The sequence below is a fragment of the Orycteropus afer genome, unplaced genomic scaffold (genome assembly GCF_000298275.1).
Source record: "Orycteropus afer afer isolate SDZICR_OR568_19922 unplaced genomic scaffold, OryAfe1.0 scaffold00076, whole genome shotgun sequence".
NCBI lineage: Eukaryota > Metazoa > Chordata > Mammalia > Tubulidentata > Orycteropodidae > Orycteropus > Orycteropus afer.
This window is the reverse complement of record NW_006921663.1, coordinates 4,801,863-4,814,930: the sequence shown is the minus strand read 5'-3', so window position 1 is coordinate 4,814,930 and position 13,068 is coordinate 4,801,863.

The following is a 13,068-nucleotide window of genomic DNA, read 5'->3' as shown; positions in this document are numbered from 1 at the left end:
ATACAGTTCTTGCTTTTAAGTTCTTCTTCAGCTATACGTCCATGGAACACTGTTTTTTCCCTCTTATCCTTTCCCCTCAGTACCCAAAATATGGACCCTCTCCAAGATTTTTCCCAAGAATTTCAAATTGTTCTCTCATTTATATGAGGAACAAATCTACTCTGCTTCAGCACTAACTCTACATGCTGCATCTTCAAACCCATTCCAGTGATGTTCAGCAAACAAAATTATTCCTTATAACAGCTCTTGCTTTCCTGAGAATGGAATTTGGCCACCAAGTTTGATTACTAGAACAAATTGACCACAGATTAGCCCTTCACTCATTGAGATACTCTTCTGAATGAGATGTTCTACATCTATATTGATATGCAACTTGAGTGAGATAATGCAAAATCTCCTCATTGTTTGCTCCTCTGTACTGTCACTTGAAGCTTAATGGATCATTTTTGGCAGTGTTCTCCATAGTAGCGGCAGTGGAGAATTCAAGGTTACTCTAATATATAATGAAACCAAAGAATCTGACTTAAATTGTAGAAAGTGAAAGGGATGGTACTTTCATTTTACTGTGCTCTGAGTTTAAAAAGTTCATGAGTCAGCAGGCCCTGAAGACATCCCCAACAGGACGCTGTTCTTTTCCAGGATTCACAGTTCTCATGGCTCTGAGGATTGCATTCCAGAATTCTTCAAATTTCTAATCATACATATAGAAACTTGTTTAAAGGGTAAGAATGGCAATAATGATCCAGATGATTATACCTTGAATTTACAGGGCACTTTTCTGAGGAACTCAGAGTTCTTCTCAAGGATCCAAAACTCTTCATTACCTCCCTTCTAAAAAGTGGTGATTGTACCTATAAATGATGACTTATTTCAAGAATTTAAAACTTTTTGAAAAGAGTTAATTATAAGTACAGGGAACTGGCACGTTCTCCCCATACCCATCTCCAGGAGTGACGAAATAGGAAGCTGGCAGCTAGTTATGGTGCCTAAGGTGGTTGTAAAATAGTTTACTTTCTGCCTGACTAAAGCATTACATCATGCATCAGATATCATTAGAGGTGCTCAGCAACTGTCAACCCCCAAATAATTACAAACTGTGGTTTCTTTTGAGATGTGCTCCCCAGTTTCTACACGGCAGTAATGGTCTTTCACCACCTGTTTTGTTAGCACTGCAAGGGACAGGACTACTGCACACCTGAGGTTAATGATTACCCTGTAGTTTTTCTCTACAGTTTATACATTCTAATGTCTTCCTGTTGTATTATCATCAGGTAAACTTCTACAATGAAAGAAAGGAGTACACTGCAGGTCAAAATTACCCATAGACTTATGTGTTGATGGTTATGTGTGTGTGATCATACATGTGTTCATGCATGTGCGTTTAGTCAACAGAATTGATGCTATACTTTTAAACCAAGTTAGAAAAGAAAGAGAAATTTTTTTGAGTAAAACTGTCAACCTAAAGATGTGTTGAACCATGTAATGAACATCCTTAGAGGAGAGAAAAGCAACATTCATGAGGGCTGTCTTCATCGAACAGAGATTACTGCATATTGATTTCAGTTGATGCTTTCTAATGTGCAAATAGACATAAATACACGCAGTCACTCATCAAAAAAACCTTCATCTGTATTCCCTACTTAATGCCTTTACTAGGAAAGCACAGGTCTTTTTGTGATTAGAAGACCATAATTTGGGGCCAGTAAGGCTACTCTTGATGCTGAGAAAATAAAAACATTTTGAAGATTAATAGGTCTGTGTTTCTGCATTCATTTTGTGAGGGCAAACCATGCTGATTCCTACACTGTAGCAATTTAAAGAGAACAAGTATCAGCCTCACCTGAAAGATATGAATCATGATGCAATCTTCTCCAGATTTCCTCCCATTTGTTCAGTCTCCCACAATCCCTTCAGTTCGCTAAATCAATAACCATTTCCTCCACATACTTCTGAGAAAAGCTCAAGTTGGATGTCTCAGTTAATATGAAGATATATGAAAAGGGTACAACATTTTGTACAAAAAAATGTCAAGTTAAGGTTAATACTTTAGAACCCCCAAAACAACATTTGGAGCCTCATGGAGCATTTTCTTACTTAGGCAAATGCACTGCAGAGAAATGCTGCGTTTCCCCAAAAGGCATCCATCTTACTATTCAGACCCAGCCACAGGAACAACACAGCTGCCTGATATGGCTCCCTCTGCCTGGGTCCCTAATGAGGCTCTGCTAATCTCCAATTCCTGTAAGTGGCTCATTTTTTTTTACTACATTTTGGGCTTACAGTGGCTTTTTGGTTTGGATACTTTTTAAAAAGCCATATCTAAAGGGAATCCATTTAATCAGAGAGTAATATCCTGAATTCATCTTTTATCATTTCACAGTCAGACTTGGGCTGCAGGTAGATCCTGCTGTACCTTTGTTTAACATTCAAAAAAAAAAAAAAATCATCATCATTTTCCTGCCAGAAGCTGGTCTTACTGATCATGTTGCTGCTTAGAAGCTTGGAGAATCATAGTTTTTACCTGACTAAGTGAAAGATGGCAGATAATCCTAATTAAGAAAGAAACAAGGATGGGGAGAGAGACTGTAACATAGAACAAGAAGATTACAACTCTACTACAGTAACTATTTCCATGATCCAAAAGAGAAAGGAAATTGTCAAGGCAGCAGGAATTGCTTTCAAGAGCAGTCTCTACTCTAAGACAAAAGCAGATATGTATCTAAAATCACTCAGCTCCCCTACTTCTTTTTCTTTCTTCAGCTCCCTTGAGGAATTCAATTTAATCTAGTGCTGCAAAACCAATAGTTCCATAGAAAACACAGCAGATTTTTAAAGGAAAATTGTTTGTACTCAAGAAGTAAAAAATGATATTTTTTATTGTTATATTAATTAAATTTGAATTGAGAATATCTGAAGATATTCTTTCCTAAGCATTATTTCTTCTTTCTTTTGCTTTAAATCATCAGTGAAAGACCTTCTATTTGAAGACTTAGTCTTGATATAGGAAATGTCAATGTCTGCAGTACTGAAGTTGATGTCCAGTCTCTTGACCTGGGTGCCTGATAATGTTGCCAACAGTTAAGTGCTTATTTATCACAGCCCTGGGTGATGACAATGGACATTATTCATTGTAGTACGGCACAGGTACTAAATCTGAACACACCACAGAGAAAATATAGGGACCTCAACAACACAGAATCTACCTGGCTTTCACAACAGATCATAGATGTCCTGTGAATACAGGCTAAAGGATAGGAAGTAAATTCATCTCTGTAATTAGACAGAAAAACATGGGCTTCAGATTCAGACAAACCTAATTCCATGTAAACACATTAGGAGATTAGACTGCCTGCCAGCCATCTTAGAGTGTTCAAAATTGGAGTGGCTTCTAACTGGCATAGCCAATTCAATAATCACCAAGCGGAGGCAATTGTTGAAGAGCTCTTGACCAAAGAAATTGTAAACACCAAGTAGCTCTCATTCAATACTGAAAATTTATAGAAATATTCTCTAAAATTCAGAATCTAAACGATTGTTACAGAGTCTAAAACACTTACCCCAAGCAGTATCAAATGTCCAACAAAAGAATGAAGTGATAAATTTAGGTTGTTTTTGGTAGGAAAAAAAGGGAAATAGTTTTAACTAAATGACTATCGTATATTCTGATTTTGTGTGAATCTCATATATTTCTCATTGAAATGCAGGTACTATTGTCTCCATTTTACAGAAAAAAAGAACTTAAGCCTATGATAATAATTATATCCATTGTGATAGTTAAGATTGTGTTTCAACCCGGTGGTGCTGAGATTCTGAGTGGCTTGGCAGCTGGGTATAGTTATTCCCCATGATAAAATTGGATGTGGTATAATCACCTCCATGGTGGAATCTGCTGTGAGTAGTTAATCAGTTGAAGGGGATTTTCCTTCTGGTGGCCTGCTTCCAGTATATATGGAACAGATCCTACATTGGTTTGTGAATCTTCATCTCCAATTCCTGGACTTGAAACAGTGGTCTGCCCTGTTGCCTGCTGCTCTTGTGATTGTTGCCTTTACAGCTTGTGAACAAACAATCTACCATTTTACCTGCCAATCTTGGCTTCATGAGCCTCAGCAGCTAGCAGCTTTGTGAGTCAGAAGAAGCCTCTAGCTTGCTCCAGTGGGCCTGGAAGACAGAGCTGAAGCCCAAGGTCCAAGGGCCTCCACCTAATCCCTAGAGCCAGAACCCTGAACTTAAACTTCTAGTCTAGTCTTTCCCTAGATGCAGCATTCTGAATTCAGACTTCAAGCCTCCTAAAATGTAAGAGAAAAAATTTGTTTGTTGAAGACATCTACTTGTATTTCTGTTATAATAGCATGAGGGTACTAAGACACCCATAAAGATTACTTTTATTACCACTATAGTTAACATATGTCAGTTATTATACTAACTGATTTGAATGTATTATCCCATGTAAACTTCTCCCAAAAAAGCAGATATTTTTTATCCTCATTTTATAAATGATGAAATTGGGATGCAATTAGAATGTATCTTCAGCATATAGTTTGAATAATTATGGTGAAAGGAAACAGGGTCAATAAATATATTCTTGTACTCATTTCCAATAAATATTTTCTTATATTCATTTCTTTTCCTCAAATAACCTTCATTTTCTTAAAAGTACAACTAACTATTGCCTTAATTATTAAACAAATGGGCTCTCTTGAAGATTTTTGTGTCAGCCAAGTCACATTCCTTCTTTAATTATTATTGTTCTGAAAAAATTATTAAATGTCTTAATTTACAAATTGATAAATAAAAAATCCTATCAAAAAACTTGGAAATTTTCTTGCAGCTTTCTGCCAGACCTTTCAGTTTCCATTTGTAGTAAAGCCGCACAAGTAGGAACACTGCATCAGTATTTGCTGCTGAGAATTAATCTTTTTTGGGATTAGACACAGATAATTATCTTAACAACTTATTTATAGTAATATTTTGTAGGTCGATGAGACTAGAATATTAAGATATTATTATCGACTTCATAAAGTCCCATACGGAGTGGAAGAGATAATAAATGTAAGTTCATAGTGACGATTCTTCTTTCTTTACATGAGTTTGAGTCTACAGCCTATAAACTAATAATGCCTTTTTGTCTGTTAGCTAAAAAAAAGAAAGTTAAATATGTGTTTTATGGCATATGCCTATATAAATAAATATGCTTCCATTTTTATAAACATATAAAAACACACAGAGTCCATGAGTGGTGAAAACAGGTAACACACTGAACTGCTAACTGAAAGTTTCGATGGGCACATCCACCCAGAGGTGGCTTGGAAGGAAGGGCTGGTCACTACTTCCCCAAAAAATCAAGCCAATAGAGCATAGCCCTACTCTGGCACACATGAGTTTGTCATGAGTTGGAATCTGTGAAAGCAAATGGTTTGGTCTTTTTTAAAATAAGCACTCACTTCATTCAGACCAAGGAACTCTGGTGGTGTAGTGCATAAAGTACTTGTCTGCTAACCATAATAAGGTCTGTCGTTCAAACTCACCAACTACTCCATGGGAGGAAGATGATGCAATCTACTTCCATAAAGATTTATAGCCTTGGAAACCCAAATGCGGTCATTATGAGTTGAAACGGACTTGATGGCAGTGGGTTTGGTTTTTGTTTCACCCAGACCATTATTCCTCCACTGTTCAGGTATGGAAAGAGGATAGAATTTATGATACCCATTTAACGGTTACCAGAGTAGAATAAGCAGGCAATAAAACATGGATTTTAAGGCAACCTTATGGGGCTCATGTAAGACTCCTCACCTGTATTTCTCTTGTCTGGAACAAGAGAATAGAAGATTAAGTCATGCAGAATCACAGAATGAAAAGCCCACTGAGTGAACTAAATGTGACTGTACACTAGAAGCCTAGAATTATAGATTTCAAGTTTATGTCTGGACATGTTGGCCTCTGAACATTATAATAAAGAAGGCATAAAATGTTCCCAAGATACTATTGTGGCTAATTTGTGGGACTTTTTAAGGGCCCTCAATACTCAACTGAATTAGATAGCCAAAGAATTTTTTCTGATAGAGGGAGTTTCTGCATCAGGCAGTAGGGACTAATGGTCACACAATTTTAGAAAAAACGCTAAATTTGCTGAGTAGATGTTAGTGGAAAATATGATGACTAGTGTGGCTGAATTCAATTGTAGCTAAGGAGAGAATATGGGAGTCCCCAGATGGTAGAGTTAATGCACTTGGCTGCTAACTAAAATGCTAGAGGTTCAAGTTTACCCAGAGATATTTCAGAAGAAAGACCTGGTGATACACTCCTGAGAAATTAGCCATTGAAAACCCTGTGACACACACAAGATTGCCATAAGTCATAAGTGCCTAGATAGATGGCAATTGGATAAAAAGAATATAACAGTTCAAGGCTAGTGCATTAAATATATATAAGCTGTGTAGATATTTGGTCAAATTGGTTCAAAAGAGAGATCTGAATTAAATTCAAGCTTTTCCATAGTACTTAACCTCTTTATGAACCTAAAGAATTGGGTCAGGAATCCTAGATCTGGCTAGAATTTAAATTCCAGCTGCCATCACTAACTCATCCCTCAGATCCAAATGTCTTTCTGAAACTTTGATATCCAGATCAGGATCCTTGAAAGAGACTTCATCATCTTCTGTTTTATTATTTCTTGTATGTCTTGTTAGCTGTGTCCTCTGGCTCTACAGATTCAGTTTATGATGGTAAATACCAGTTGAAAATTTACTAGTAATTCTGGTCTCTTAATATCAAATTGCCTGAAAATTTTATCCTGGTGGCATAGTGACTAAGGCAATTGACTGCTAACCAGAAGGCTGGTGGTTCAAACCCACCAGCCACTCCTCGGGAGGAAGATTGGGCAACCTACTTCTGTAAAGATACCACCTCAGAAACCCAAGGAGGGGTAACTATGAGTCAAATTGACTCGAAGGCTGAGTTTGTTTTTTTAGTTTTATACCATACTAATAAGGAGGTTAGGAGCTCTGGTAGCATAGTACCTAAGGCACTTGACTGCTAACCAGAAGGCTGGTGGTTCAAACCCACCAGCCACTCCTCGGAAGGAAGATGGGGCAATCTACTTCCGTAGTGATACTGCCTTGGAAACCCAAGGAGGGGTCGCTATCAGTCGGGTCTGACTCCATGGCACATAACAACAACAATAAGGAGGTTTGGTGGCACATTGGTTAAAACGTTTGGCTGCTAATAAAAAGGCTGACAATTTGAATCCACCAGCTGCTCTGTGGGAGAAAGATGAGCAGTATGATTCCATAAAGATTTACAACCTCGAACCTGCTATGGAGTACTTTTACTCTGTTCTGTAGTTTTGCTGTGAGTGGGAATCGACTGGATGGCAATGGATTTTTGTTTTCTGTTTTTTTTTTTTTTTTTTTTTTTTCAGTTTATCCCGTACTTTGTCCAATCTAAGATTCTATATGGGGTTTAAAAGAAGTGGGGGTTAGTGTCCTTGGCCGACACTGTGTGATGATGAAAGATGAAGACAAGTAATAGGAAAACTGCTGGAGATCTCATGGTAATGAAAAGAGCCTGTAATAAAAGATCCCAAAGCTGCTATCCATGAAGAGAAGCAAGATCAAAAAGCATGAACTATAATCAACTACCCATGAGCTGTGGGATAAAGCAACAAATTCTGCCAAGGATGAACCTCCTCCACTGGATTAGAGTGTGACCTTCTGCAAGTGTGAGAGTTTTCTCTCCATGGCATGTTAAACACCTTTATCATTCTTTGAAATAGCTGTGTGTCAGAGTTCCTGGCTGATGTCTTTTTCTCCAGCAGAAGCTTATAACAAATATGAGACATTTATAGCAGTCTAGCCTAGCCCAGCCCATTCCAGGGAAGTCCAATCCAGCTGCAAGCCTTGATGATGGGAGCTCTCTGGGTCACCATTCTATGTTGTCATTTGGTGGCTAGATCATGCAGCTATATCCACTGTTTCTAGACCTGCCTGGCTTTGACTTTTATCAACTGGAGATCACCTATCCACAGTGTCCTATATGTGCCCAGAATTCCTCCCTGCCCTTAAGGACTATAGCAATCTGTAGTCTAAATATCATGTCACAGATTTTCTAAGATTAACTTCTCTTAAGGCAATCTGAGGTGGTTGGGTTTGAATATGTTTTAAAAGCTCCATATACCTGGAAATTCAGGAAACCACATCAGAGAAGCTCTACATGTTTCTCCCTTTTCTCCATCTCTTACTCCAGAATATAAGAAAAAAAAAAATCTCTAAAATTAATAGGGAATTGTTGATAATATTTATTTTACACTAAGATACCCAGAATATATCATTTTATGCAGAATCCAGTTAAGTGATTTGTTTCTAATTCTTTTCTGTATCTCTATTAATAAATACATTTCCCTAGCAATACTCCTTGTTGTTGTTGTTAGGTGCCTTTGAGTCAGCTCCAATTCATACCAACCCTATGTACAACAGAACAAAACACTGGTCCTCTGCCACCCTCACAATCATTGCTACACCTGAGCCCATCAGTCAATACATCTCATTGAGGGCCTTCCCATTCTTTACTGACCCTCCACTTTACCAAACATGATATCACTCTCCAGGGAAATGGTCCCTTCTGACAACATAACCAAAGTAGGTGAGATGAAATCTGGCCATTCTCACCTCCCAGGAGCATTCTGGCTGCACTTCTTCCAGGACAGATTTGTTACTTCTTCTGGTGGTATGTGATACTTTCAGTATTCTTCGCCAACACCACAACTCGAAACTACCACCTCTTCTTTAGTCTTCCTTATTAATTGTCCGGCTTTCACATGCATATGAGGTGATTGAAAATACCTCATATGCAAATGGCTTGGGTTAGGTGCACCTTAGTCTTCAAAGAGATATATTTGCTCTCCAGAACTTTAAACAAATCCCTTGCAACAGATTTGCCCAGTGCAATATATCATCTGATTTCTTGAATGCTGCTTCTATTGGTGTTGATTGTGGAACCAAGTAATATGAAATCCTTGACAGCTTCAATCTTTTCTCCATTTATCATGATGCTGCTTATTGGTCCAGTTGTGAGGATTTTTGTTTTCTTTATGTTGAGATGTAATCCATGCTGCAGACTGTAGTTATTAATTTTCACCAGTAACAGCTTCAAGTCATCCTCACTTTCAGCAAGCAAAGTTGTGTCATCTGCATATCACAGTTGTTAAGGAATCTTCCTCCAACACTGATACCACTTGAAGAAGATGTTCTACTTCATATAGTCCAGCTTCTTGGATTATTTGCTCAGCATACAGATTGAATAAGTATGGTGAAACAATACAACCCTGATGCACTCGCTTCATGATTTTAAGCCAGCAGTATCCCCTTGTTCTGTTCAAACGACAGGCTTCTGGTTTGTGTATAGCTCATGAGCACAAGTAAGTGTTCTGGAATTCCCATTCTTCTCAATATTATCCAATAATTTATTATGATCCACACAATCTAATACTTTTGCATAGTTAATAAAACACAAGTAAACATCTGTCTGGTATTCTTTGCTTTCAGCCAAGATCCCTCTGACATCAGCAGTGATATTCCTTGTTCCACGTTCTCTTCTGAATCCAGCTCCCATTTCAGGAAGTTCTCTGTCAATATGCTGCTGCAACCGTTTTTGAATGATCTTCAGTAAGAGTTTACTTGCATATATATTGTTTGATAATTTCCACCTTCTGGAGATAACCTTTCTTTGGAATAGGTAAAAATATGGACATCTTCCAGTCAGTTGGCCAAGTAGCTATATTTCAAATCTCTAGGCATAGATGAGTGAGTGTCTCCAGTGCAGCATCCTTTTGTTGAAACATTGCAATGGGTATTCTGTCAATTCCTGGAACCTTGTTCTTGGCCAGTTCCTTCAGTGCAGTTTTGATTTCTTCTTTCCATACCTTTGGTTCTTGATCATATGCCACCTCCTGAAATGGATGAACATTGACCAATTCTTTTTGGTACAGTGACTTTGTGTATGCCTTCCATCTTCTTTTGATGTTTCCTGGATCATTCAATATTTTGCCCATAGAATCTTTCAGTATTGCAACTCAAAGCTTGAATTCTTTCTTCATTTCTTTCAGCTTCAGAAATGCTGAGCATTTTCTTCCCTGTTGGTTTTCTAACTCCAGACTTTGCACATTACATTATAGTAATTGGCTTTGTGTTTTTGAGCTGCTCTTTGAAATCTTCTGTTCAGCTCTCTTATCTTGTCATTTCTTCCATTTACTTTAGCTATTCACCATTCAAGAACAAGTTTCAGAGTCTATTCTGACATCCATTTTGCTCTTTTCTTCCTTTCTTGTCTTTTTAATGACCTTTTGCTTTCTTCATGGATGATGTTCTTGATATCATTCCACAATTCTGGTTTACAGTCATTGGTGTTCAATGCATCAAATCTATTCTTCAGATAGTCTCTGAAGTCAGGAGGGACATAATCAATGTCATACTTTGTCTCTCATGGATGTGTTTTCATTGTCTTCAGCTTCAACTTGAATTTGCGTATGAGGAGTTGATCGTCTGTTCCACAGTCTACCCTTGGCCTTGTTTTGGCTGAAGATATTGTGTTTCTCCATTCCTCTCTCCGCAGATATAGTTGATCTGATTCCTGTTTACTTCATCTGGCAAAGTCCACATGTATAGCAGTTGGTTATGTTGTTGAAAAACCATATTTACAATGAGTAAGTCATTGGTCTTGAAAAATTCTATCATGCAATATCTAGTGTCATTTCTAATGTGGCCTGGTGGTGTAGTGCCTAAGGCATTAGACTGCTAACCAGAAAGTTGGCAGTTCAAACCACCAACTACTCCATGGAAGGTAGACTGGGCAATCTACCTCAGTAAAGATTTACCACTTTGTAAACCCAAAGGGGGTCACTATGAGTCAGAATTGACTTGATGGCAGTGAGTTTGTTTCTTTTGAGTGTCTTTTCTATCATCAATGCCATATTTTCCAACTACTGGTGATTTTTCTTTATTTCCAACTTTTGCATCCAATCACCAGTAGTCATCAACTCATCTCGAGTACATGTTTGGTCAATTTCAAACTGCAGAAGTTGGTAAAAATCTTCAATTTTCTTATCTTTGACATTGATGGTTGGTGTTAATTTGAAGAAAAGTAGTATTAACTGGTATTCCTTGCAACTAACTAACTAACTCACTGCCATTAAGTCAATTTGACTCATAGTGATCCTCTCTTTGGGTTTCCGAGGTGGTATCTCTACAAAGTAGATTGCTCAATCTTCTTTCTGAGGAGTGACTGATGGGTTTGAACCACTAGGCTTCTGGTTAGCACTAAAAATGCCTAGGCACTATGCCTCCTATCATTGACATCATTGTACTTCAAGTTACATCTTGAAACATTCTTTGTGATGATGAATGCCATGCTATTCCTCTTCAATTTGTCATTTCCAGCATATAGATCATGGTTGTCTGATTCAAAATGACCAAAAACAGTCCATTTTAGCTAATGCTTAGAATATCGATTTTGATGTGTTCCATTTCATTTTTGACAACTTCCGATTTTCCTAGATTCACACTTCATATATTCATGTTCTGATTAGAACATGAATATATGAAGTGTGAATCTAGGATGACACAAATTAAGAAGAAACAGCTGCAAACATCCACTGATGCCAAAAGCTTTGGGTCATGTCTCAAGAGCTTTACTCCATATACATCATTAAGGCCCACTCTATTCTGAGGGAGCAGCCCTTCCCCAACTATATTTTGAATGTCTTCCAACGTGAGAGGCTCATCTTCCAGCACTATGTGGCAAAATGTGTGTCAGGGATATTCACAAAGTTTTCCAGTAATGTATCAGACAGTGTTTCACTGCTATCCATAAAGTTTTCATTGGACAATATTTTGAGAAATGGATGGTCCCTTCCTTCTTCAGCATCTATTTTAGTCTGAAAGCTCCACTGAAACCTCTTCACCATGGGTGACCCTGATGGTATTTGAAATAATGGTGGTATAGCTTTCAGCTTCATAGAAATATACAAGCACCACAGTATGACAAAGTGACAGACGAGTGGTGGGGTAAAACTTGAAAGCCTAGAAAATCCATGATATAGAAAAATACCTATAGCAAATACTTCATCATTTCTTAAGTTTATTGCATAATAATAATGATTCAAAATTTGAATATTTTTTTGAATTATATATTTGAGCCATATATTTTACACAGAGAGGTGCACAGAGGTACAGACAGTTAAGGTAAATACAATTGCATACACAATACTGTATTATCAGTAATAGCAAACACTAAGCTATGGGTAAAGAGCTCCGGTGGTGCAGTGATTAAGGCATTTGATCCTAACCAGAAGGTCAGCAGTTCAAACCCACCAGCTGCTCTGCAGAAAAAAGATGAGGCAATCTACTTCCATAAAAATTTACAGCCTTGGAAACTCAGGATCAATATGAGTCAGGATTGACACAATAGGAATGGGTTTGCTTTGTTTGGTAATCCATTGTTGGATACATAGGTAGATAGGCAAGAAGATCAGGTATGGGTTGGCAAACAGGAATATACCCATGACCATACATAGGTTGGGCAGACTATATTCTTACATGCATATTTCTATGTGCTATAAAAATGTCCATATACAGTACAGATCTATCACAACAAAGTTAGGATAACTTCTTAGCCACAACTAAACCTTGAGGGAATGAGTCACTGGTCCTGCAGGCTCAAGACCATGGTCATGGGTGACATAAAGTTCAATTAGCACAACATGTTGTTGTTGTTCTTAAGTGCCGTCGAGTCATTTCCAATTCATAGCGACCCCATGCACAGCAGAACGAAACACTGCCCGATCCCGCACCAGCCCCACAATCCCTGCTATACTTGAGCTCATCATCACAGCCACCGTATCAATCCATCTCCTTGAAGGCCTTCCCCTCTTTCGTCGACCCTCCACCCTACCAAGCATGACATCCTTCTCCACGGAATGGTCCCTTCTGACAACATGACCAAAATAGGTGAGACGAAGTCTGGCCATTCTTGCTTCCAAGGAGCATTCTGGCTGCACTTCCTCCAGGACAG